At 44.3% G+C, this 9,258-nt stretch overlaps 1 protein-coding gene across 1 annotated transcript in view; it reads left to right on the top strand.

Annotated features, from left to right (window-relative positions):
* Nucleotides 1-9,258, top strand: part of MINDY2 (MINDY lysine 48 deubiquitinase 2) — a 522,239-nt gene that overhangs the window by 386,854 nt on the left and 126,127 nt on the right. The gene's annotated exons all lie outside the window — the stretch shown is intronic.

Genomic DNA, 9,258 nt, shown 5'->3' with positions numbered 1-9,258 from the left:
AAAGGGGGGTCCCAAAACGCGTTTTTCCCATGCATTTTTCCATAGGACCTTTAGACACAGCTACAGCCCGAACGGCTGAACAGAATTACTCGAAATTTGGCAGAGAGGTAGTCCCTAGGTCAAGGAAGTGCCTTTTGTAGGTTTGGTGTAAATCTGTTCAGTAGATTCTGAGAAAATAGCCTTTAAATCAATATATATATCTGAGCCCGCTTACGGTACGCTTACCGTACGCTTACCGTAAGCGTACGGTGGCGTGCGCGAGCGCGATTCTGATTGGCTCTTAGATCTTAGTAAACATTCGAATCGGTCGAAACCAGGAAGCGGCGGCCGCCATTTTCTCTCTCGCAGTCTGAGGGGGTGTAAAACAAAGGTGGATAACGTGAAAAGGGGGCAGGCTGGACAGTTCCTGACCCCCTAACCTTTGTCAGGGGGTGTCAGAAGGACCCCCAAGGGCAAAAAATTAATTTAAATTTTTTTTGAAAAAATCGCCGAATGCGCGCAGCGTACGGCACGCGTAATTCCGCGAATTTCGCGAAATTTCTCAGTTTACGCCGTGCGCGCACGGTTAAAAAAAATTTCCAAAAAGGAAAGCTTAAAAAAAATAAAAAAAAATTGTGAGGTAAGGTTGGCTCTTAAAAGAGCCGTTGGGTTCATAGAGGGATGGAGGAAAGAAAGAATGGGAATATTATGAGCGTCTACAAACGTGCTGGTCTATCTTATTGTTAATAAGGGGAACACTGGTCTCCCCAAAAACAATAAGACCAGAACACGTTATACACCTCATTACAACCCTCCCAAATCGAGGGTTGACGTCCAGAGGAGCAGAAGAAGGTGATGCTCCCACCTCAGAGGAAGGGCTCAGGTGAGCTGCCGATGATGTACTCGGCTGAGCTTCTGAGGCTGGGCTCTGGTGACTTACTGAAGAGTTTTCTCCAGTATGTCGATCAAAGGTCCTGGGATGTTTATCCTTAAGGTGTCTCATCATAGAGTGATTTCCAAAGGAATACTTTTTCCTAGGATTTCCTCTTGATAAAACACGGTCACAAAGTGTGCAAGTGACCAGTGGAGCACTGACCTTTTTCTCCCCCTCTGGAAAAGTAAAATACTCCCATACAAAAGAAGTCTTCTGTTTCCTCCTTCTCTGGATGATGGTGGTGCTGCTAGCCTCACTCTCAGAAGAGGTCTGCTGTTCTGCCATTGTATCCCAAAGACAATTCAGCTCCTGCTCCTAGAGAATCACAAGCAGTAATGAGGGGAATGGGTGTGGTGTGGGAAGTTGTTCAGATAACTATAACTCGCGCGACCGCCACTCTATCACAAGATGATGTAATCAGTGATGTCATGAGTGATGCCACTGACCATGTCATGAGTGATGTAATATGTGACGTCATGAGCAGTGGATTGCGGGCGCGCGAGTTATAGTTATCTGAACTAACTATAACGGGGAAATTTCATTGTTTTTTTACGAGTGAAATATCCACCTAACTATAACATGTGTGAAACCTATGGTTTTTTAAGTGAATTTGCAAGGTTTTTTAAATGCTAATTCCTAACTATAACGTGTGTGAAACCTATGGTTTTTTTCAGTGAATATATATTATGTACATATACATGGTACAGTTTAAATGCTGAGGTAATGTTCTATTAAACTGCTAGCTATTCTGATTCAAGCATGTGAATCTATGAAAGTTTCAGTACTGATTAGTTACTTACCTATAACTGTAGTTCTCCAGTATTGGAAGCTTTCATAGATTGACATGCGACCCATCCTCCGGGGGGGGGGGGGGGGGGGGCGGGGGATTGCCTTCTTCTATCTCAGTAAATTAAAGCTAGCACTAGTGCTCGAAAATCTGAGGTACTGGGCTTCTCTCAGGAGTGTTCTATAGGGTGAGTCATGCTGAATGGTTTTAGAGAAATCTTTAGTCTTTTTTTTAATAATGACTATGATACGTTACTAAACTAAGAAGGCCTATGCCTTTTTCTAGTCTATACTTATCAAGGTACTACTTTATTAAAGGTACCGGGGACTGATTCAAGCATGTGAATCTATGAAGGCTTTCAATACTGGAGTACTACAGTTACAGGTAAGTAACTACTTTCATAGCCAGCCTTCTCTCTAGTCTCGGGATGGGTGAGTTGAGAGATGCTGCTGGAGAAGTTTCCATCACAGGTGGCAGGACTGAAGTGGTCAGATCTTGGTTTGTGCTAATTGTGTTATTTTATATCCTTTTGTGATGACAGTGCCACTGGAAGGGGAGCTCCATGAAGTGCAAATAAGGGGCCGCGCGCGGTACAAACTCTGCTTACCTTTTACGTTTTCCTGTGCCACATGTCCGCTCTGGGAAAATGAGGATGTCCAGCATACCCTCTGTGTTCCCCGATCGTCATCTTTGCATAATTGCAAATTAAGGAGAGTACTGCTATTTGGTGATTCACTGGGTATAGGACATTCATAGTGGACACACTTTGAGTCAAACATGGTTTGCAGAGATGTGCTAGTCTAATCACACCGACATCCAAAAGGTGCTTTTCCTTCTGTCTCTTGTCTCTTCATTTTATAATGATATTTCTTTTCTATCAGTTAGATAATCCCTCCTTTCTTCGCATGGAAATTAAGGAGGAGCTGCAAAACAAATGCTTTCCTGTTAAACACAGTTCATAAAGGGAGGTGTGCACACCTGTGGTGAATCAGCTTTGTACAGCTGGGGGACACTAAGCTTAGTCACTGTGAATACAGAGGCGTAGCTAGAGCTTGTGGCGCCTGGGGCTATCCTTCAGATTGCCGACCCTGGGAGGGGGGGTTGCTGGGTAAAAAGGACGGCGAGCACTTGAAAGAGGACCGAGAGACACGTAGTATCGCCGCTAATAGTTACCTCGATCATGCAAGTTACATGCACATACATGACACGGTCCAATGCTACACAGTTGAATACACCAGTGACTGGCAGTACAAAAGAACACACTGCATGATCTATCTGGGGACTCAGAAAAACCGCATGTGACATCCATCAGAGAGCTGCGTGAATATTTACCTGGTAATCCCCTCAGCACAATGCAAGCATGCACATACATGACACTGTTCAGGGATCCATCATCTACAGCTGACATTAAATGACCATTCATCATGGTCCCCCCATTAAAGTAGTGCACTTTGTGATCTGCAGTACATGTTCTTTGCAGCAGGCACATTAACCCTCTGTGTTACCTTTCCAGGAGTCAACCCTTCCACTAGACAAAACTCTGATCTCTCTCTAGGAAGAACATTAATCACCGAAGTTATCATGACATTTTTATTGTTTCTGAAAGTTGCTGAAGGCCAGGAAGGAGGCAGCAAGTTTTTTTTAAACCATAATATACTTGCAAACACTACGCACCCACCCGAAATAGGTACCCAGTGCGGTCACACCGTTCGCATCGCCCTAACCTGCTCAAGGCTCGTGTGACCTCAGTGACAGAGTCACAGAGGCTGGATCACTGTTGCTCTAGGGTGTGCTGCTACGTAGGCCTGCCCGCACTACTGTAGATTAACTTCAGTATGGATTGTGGTGGACAGGCCTTCAAGGTTAACCAACAATTGTCACCACTAGGGTACACCTGCTTGTGCTAAGACATCAAGCCTTCTAAGGTCTAGCATGGGAATGTGCTCCCTCAGTAGAGTGGTCTGGTGGACTGGTCATGAAGGCTGAACCCAGTTCCAAATTCGACAGCTCTGGCCATAGTGCCACATCCTCTCCCCACTTAACACCATACTTCCCCACTGAGAGAAACTCGCACAGCCTTCAGCTATAACCTAATTGTGCCCGCTATAAACACTTGGATGTGGCTCAATTCAAATTATGCACATGATAAGAGTAATATGCTGCCTAAAAAAAAAAAGTTAAAGCAACCACTCATAGGGAATGCAAGATTAAGTAAAGCATGTGAAATGTAAGCAGAAACAACATGGTTACCTTAACGATCTCTCACTCACTATTCAGAAATCAGCGAGTGGTTTTACCTGAAAAGTTAAGGACATGACTAGAGGGCCCTGAAGGGAACCGTTTCAATGTCCATTTCTTATATCCTTACAAAATAAGCAGAATGGTTTAAAAAGACCACATCCATAAACACAGAGCCATGGTACACATTTTTTCCCCAATCCACCCATCAACCAGGTATTGCAGTACCTCCAGGAATGGTACACTTTACCACCTGGGGACAACAATGCTGTTCAAAGAAAGACGAGAAAACAAAAGTAGCACTTCACTGGCAAACTCTGTAAAGTGATGCTGATGTATTTGGATGTAAATAAAACCAATCTGGCCACTTTGCAACCCCTCTGTCTTGCTTTATTCAGTTATGTATTTATTTTTCATATTTAAAACCTTCTATTTCTCTCCATCCCGCTGCACTTTGGAATAGAAAAATGTCAGAATAAGGGCATTTCTCGCAAGAGTGTTTTTCTTTTTTGGATCCATTTCATAGGGAAGCAACTAAATGAAAGAAGGAAAGAGGTTGTGAACCGTTTCTTCAAGTCACGGTTTTCAGTAAGTGAGGAGCAAGACAGAAATAGAGGGAATAATAGGAAGAGAGGGGGGACAGCTGCCAGCACGAAGAGGACATTGCCCGAGTCCTATATCTTCTCTGCCCGTCCCCGAACGTCCACGAAAGCAAGCAGAGCCTTATCTGAATGCCTTTGTCCTCTCCCTAGATTGTGCCCCACCCTAGCTACGCCACTGTGTGAATATAGCTCCAAACACCTCTACCAGTTTTCATTTGTTGTAGTTGGGTGTTCTCACATGGATGCACAGTGACTGTAGTGAGTTTGAGAGTTAAAAAGTAAGAAAACACTGACAACAGGGCCAGTGTTGTCAGTGGAGACTCATGTTAGGAATATTTGTAGTACACATACTGTGCTCACTTCCCTTATATATACACAAAATCCCTAAAAGATCACACCTACATGAAGACAAAACACATATTACATTCAAATACTGTGCTTAATCGATGAAAACATATGCCATGTAAATTGCCATTTATGTTATGTGCGTTTACACAGATAATCTGTGCGCTCCAACATAACTAGCACCATTACTTATGTGTCTGGGTAAGTGATGTGTGTGGGAAAAAAAGGTAACAAGCATGCTGCCAATAATAAGTTTTAAACTCTGTTACAAGAAAGCATTGGCATCCCCAATTCTGAATCTGACCAGGTTAATCCAACACTTTGTCAATTATTAATTTGCTACCAGTGGAAACTTCCTTTTACCAATATTTTGCACGCAAAAACATATTTTTCTATTGCTAAGAAGCAGAAAGTCTCTCATATTCATCGCCGTCTGTATGTTAGGACTGAAATGAAGCAATGGTCTACACTGCCCGTGCTATATGTCACTTAGAGCACAGTGTCCAATATGTAAAGCCATTACTCCACTCTGCTGTCTTATATAAAATACAAGGGTACCTTAGACCAAAATGCAAGCGAAAACTCCTATATACATTACCTCATATTGGAGACAATTCTACTACATTAAAAATGTAATCTTTGAAGGTAGACCCTGCAAAAAAGTTTCTGCAAATAATTTTTGGTACTGAAATTTATAAATGCTACAAACCACTGATTCTGAAAAGTTGTTAAAAAATGAAACACACAAAAAGTAAATTAACAGAAAAAATGAACATTAAAAGCTGGAAACCCTGGTTGCACTCTTTCGCCATATCTTCGGATTATGAAAGTGGTGCCGCGGATTAGTCATTACAGAGCCCAAATTCTTCTTATCATACCAAATTGAGTCAGGAGGCTTTGGCAGCTTGATTTGTTGGAACTCAGTTGCAGACCTCCATTTTATCTTCCTTTGAGATTAGACCTTCTCACTCAGAGAGGCAGAAAGTTTTTTTTTTATCCCAAATTGTAACAGTCGGACATCTAGGAACTTTATGTGCTATCCCTGGCTATTTGTGGTGTACCTGATGAAGAAATTAGAATCTTATTGACGATTGTGCATCCTATGGTAGAGCTGCCTGTTCCTGTAGAAGGAGAATTTTACCGCTTGGTATTGCTCCAGAAATCGTCTGACGTTGCATGCTCAGACTGTACATATTCCTCAATATGCAGTTTTTTTTAGAAAAGAAGGATCTTGGTAATGGTACGGTGAGGGATTATTTGGAGCGACATCTGCCTGCATGTTTTTAGCTAGGGCCAGATTTATTACAGTTTGTGACAAATAAAACACTAGTCAAAGTAAGCATTTCAGGTCTCATACATAGCAGGATACTTTTACATTGAAGTAGGGTATGGCATGTAGTCTGTGCATTTTTTCAAGTTGCAAAGACTACTCTCACAGCAACTCTAGAAAAAAAGAACACGTTCAATGTGCAATTTGTTCAGCCCATAGCGACGACGTCCCTCACCCTTCACACAGTTGGTGTATATGTAGTTTCTTCATCTTTGTCAGCTCACTTTGTCTATTGTGTAGAGCAGTGGGCCTGCTAAAGTGGCTATGGATGTACTAGGGGCGAGACTTTGCTGGCATTAGCTCCCAGAAGTCTTCCAGTCTCTCTTAGTAGAAAGTCACATCATCCATCCAGTCTTTCCAGCGTAAACAAGTGTAGTGTTCCCCTTGCATCCCCACTTTTCTTTTGGCTGTCCGCAACATCATCGCCGTCAGCTAGCGGTGCCTGTCGGAATATGTTTAACATGTTCCAGCAGTGCCACCAGTGGTGCTCTCTGCACTGGGTGCCCAGTTACAGCTTCAATGTAAATGAAGACCTCCGTCCAAAAGTCAGCTATCCTGGTTGTGGTAGATATGACGAAATTAATCTGCGAAATGCATAACATGATGAACCTGTAAATATAAAACACCCTGATAATAAAACATTCAATACAATTAACTGGTAGCATTATGACAACTTGCAAAGAACAAACATGTGGACACAGACAATTCTAAACAACAAAAATCTGCTTTAGGGATGGTGGGTGGGTGAAAATAGTAAGTAAGCCTCTTGGCGAGGCTGGCGGAGCTCAGTGCAAGCTGCGGGGATAGCGAGCAAAAGAGACCGTTCTCGTTGCTCCCCAGCGTTTTATCCTACCCAGACGTTTGGCCAACGCGCGCCCCGGAAGCGATTAGGATCACCTCCGGGTCATGCGTCATCAAACCCCAAAATTCAGGGAGGCGCGCCCGCCACGCACACCTCCACGCACACCTGTGCCCTAGTCGGGCACGCCTCCCTATGTCGTCATTGGGGGCCGGCACGACCTCCATACTTTCAGCGTGGCCGATGCCGGCCCCTGCCTTGCTCAACTGGGCTGATGCTGGAAAGGCAATTGTGGAAACCTTTAATTGAACGACTATTGCCGTCAGCCCACATCTGCTCCGCATACCATAGGTGGTCTTCCAGAGTGGTGGCCAAACCCCCATTTCTCAACTACCGCCTAATTAGCCATGCTACCTACCCCCACCTTCTTCCCTGGGTCCCTGACTAAGTGTGATTCGAGCCTCAATCGACCTAGTATTGGGGAAGGTCTTTTTTATATCTCCAGCGCGTGGATATAGGGTAGTCGGGGTTAGTTTAAAAGTGGCGGAGGGCTTGGGCCACAGGATCGGCATTTGTATTATCAACTGACCTGCCAGATATCAATTGCACTGCATTACAGTGCTGTGTGTGCGCGCGAGTGCACTCCATACAAACCTGCCTGAAATCCATTGCACTGCTGATCGGTGCTAAGTGAGTGTGTGGGAGTGACTGCATGAGGACTGCCTGTTATGAATTACACGGCACAGGGGTGTTGCTTTACATGTTGATTCCTTGCCAAAAGAATACTAGGTTAATATTGGTTTTTACCCATGCAGGCTTGGCCCATCGTGTTGTTTAAAAGTGTTGTAATTATCTGTGGGTACACATTTTGGTTCTCGTGATCTGGGTTGCACCCTTTAACAGTTTGGTATTGAATTGTAATCCTTTCCAGGTTGGGCCTAGTTCTGACTGTTGATCACCGCAGAAGGGTGCTGAGGGGTAAAGCAGAATCCTTCCTAAGTGGGCATACTATTGATGTCATTTTAACACAGTTGGGCCTAGTACTGCTAGTAATATTTCCAAATGTGAGTTATGCCCATGATGATCATGTTGTGTTAATTAATGTTTGTGTTGGATACAGACTTTATTCACATACACCACCTGTGAAATCTTTTTTGTGACTTTCAGTGTATTTATTGTGGGAGAGAGTTGAGCCGATGCTTTACACATTGCCTCTGTGATAAGCCTGACTGCTCAGTGCTAAGCTACCCAAGGGTGAGTGCAGGTTATACCGTAAGTGTAATCGCGTACCCCTGACGGGAGTGGTACGTTCTGCCTGGCTAGGGTACCGCCTCAGCTTACTAGAAAGTGCCAGTTCCTCCAAAGTCATTGGAACTGCTCTAAAATAAGTGTCTAAGCAGACCCACTACAGCAACCCCAAACCGTTGAAGAGCATTCACACCTCCCAAAACATCAGATTCAAAGCAAAACCAAGTGGGATCCATTGCGCGGGCGACACAGTGAGGCAAGCAATCTCCCTATCCCATAAGAGGCGGAGGTGGCCTGGTGTGGGTTGATAAATAACTGGGCAAAGTCAATTTCAGTCGTTGCTGAGGTGACCGGTCAGATCGTTATTGGCCTGGGGCTTGAGGTTGCCGATTTGTGGCTCAATGTTATGGTCAGTTTGGGGTCTGTGAAGGAGTAGGCCTTCCCATGAAGAAGGATTCAGAGCTTAACTGGGTAGAGGAGGGCATATGGTAAGCCCGTCTTCATAAGCAGACTCTTGGCAGGCAGAAACTACCAGCAGGTGGTCTGTACAGCCGGAGTGAAGTCAGGGTAGATGGATAGTTTGTTACCTTGGTAGTGAAGCTCCCCCTCTTCGCATGGAAGGCGCAGGATCGTATTGTGATCCCTGTAATGCTGCAGTTGAGCAAGGATAGGGTGAGCGGGGGCCACAGAGATAGGTACTCAAGCTCTACAGAGAACAGGGTGGTCCGTTGGCCTCCCAACAAATCTCGGAAAAGGGTCTCCATATAACAACTATGGGCATGGCTGTGGATTCAGGAAGGCTAAAGACTGTAATGTTGTTGCTCCTGTAGACCTCCTCTAGGTCTTCCTTCTTGGCTTTGATGACTGAGGATTTTCTCAATTTGAAGTAAGCGGTCATTGTTTGCTGCCGCATTCTCAGAATCGGACACTTGCTGCTCCAGATGGAACAGTAAATGTTTGTTAAGACAATTGTTAATGCAAACCAGCTGATTGGTA

Source organism: Triturus cristatus, chromosome 3_1 (genome assembly GCF_964204655.1).
Source record: "Triturus cristatus chromosome 3_1, aTriCri1.1, whole genome shotgun sequence".
NCBI classification, from domain to species: Eukaryota; Metazoa; Chordata; class Amphibia; order Caudata; family Salamandridae; genus Triturus; species Triturus cristatus.
The sequence above is the reverse complement of the archived record's forward strand: the minus strand, read 5'-3'. Positions and strand labels throughout refer to the sequence as shown.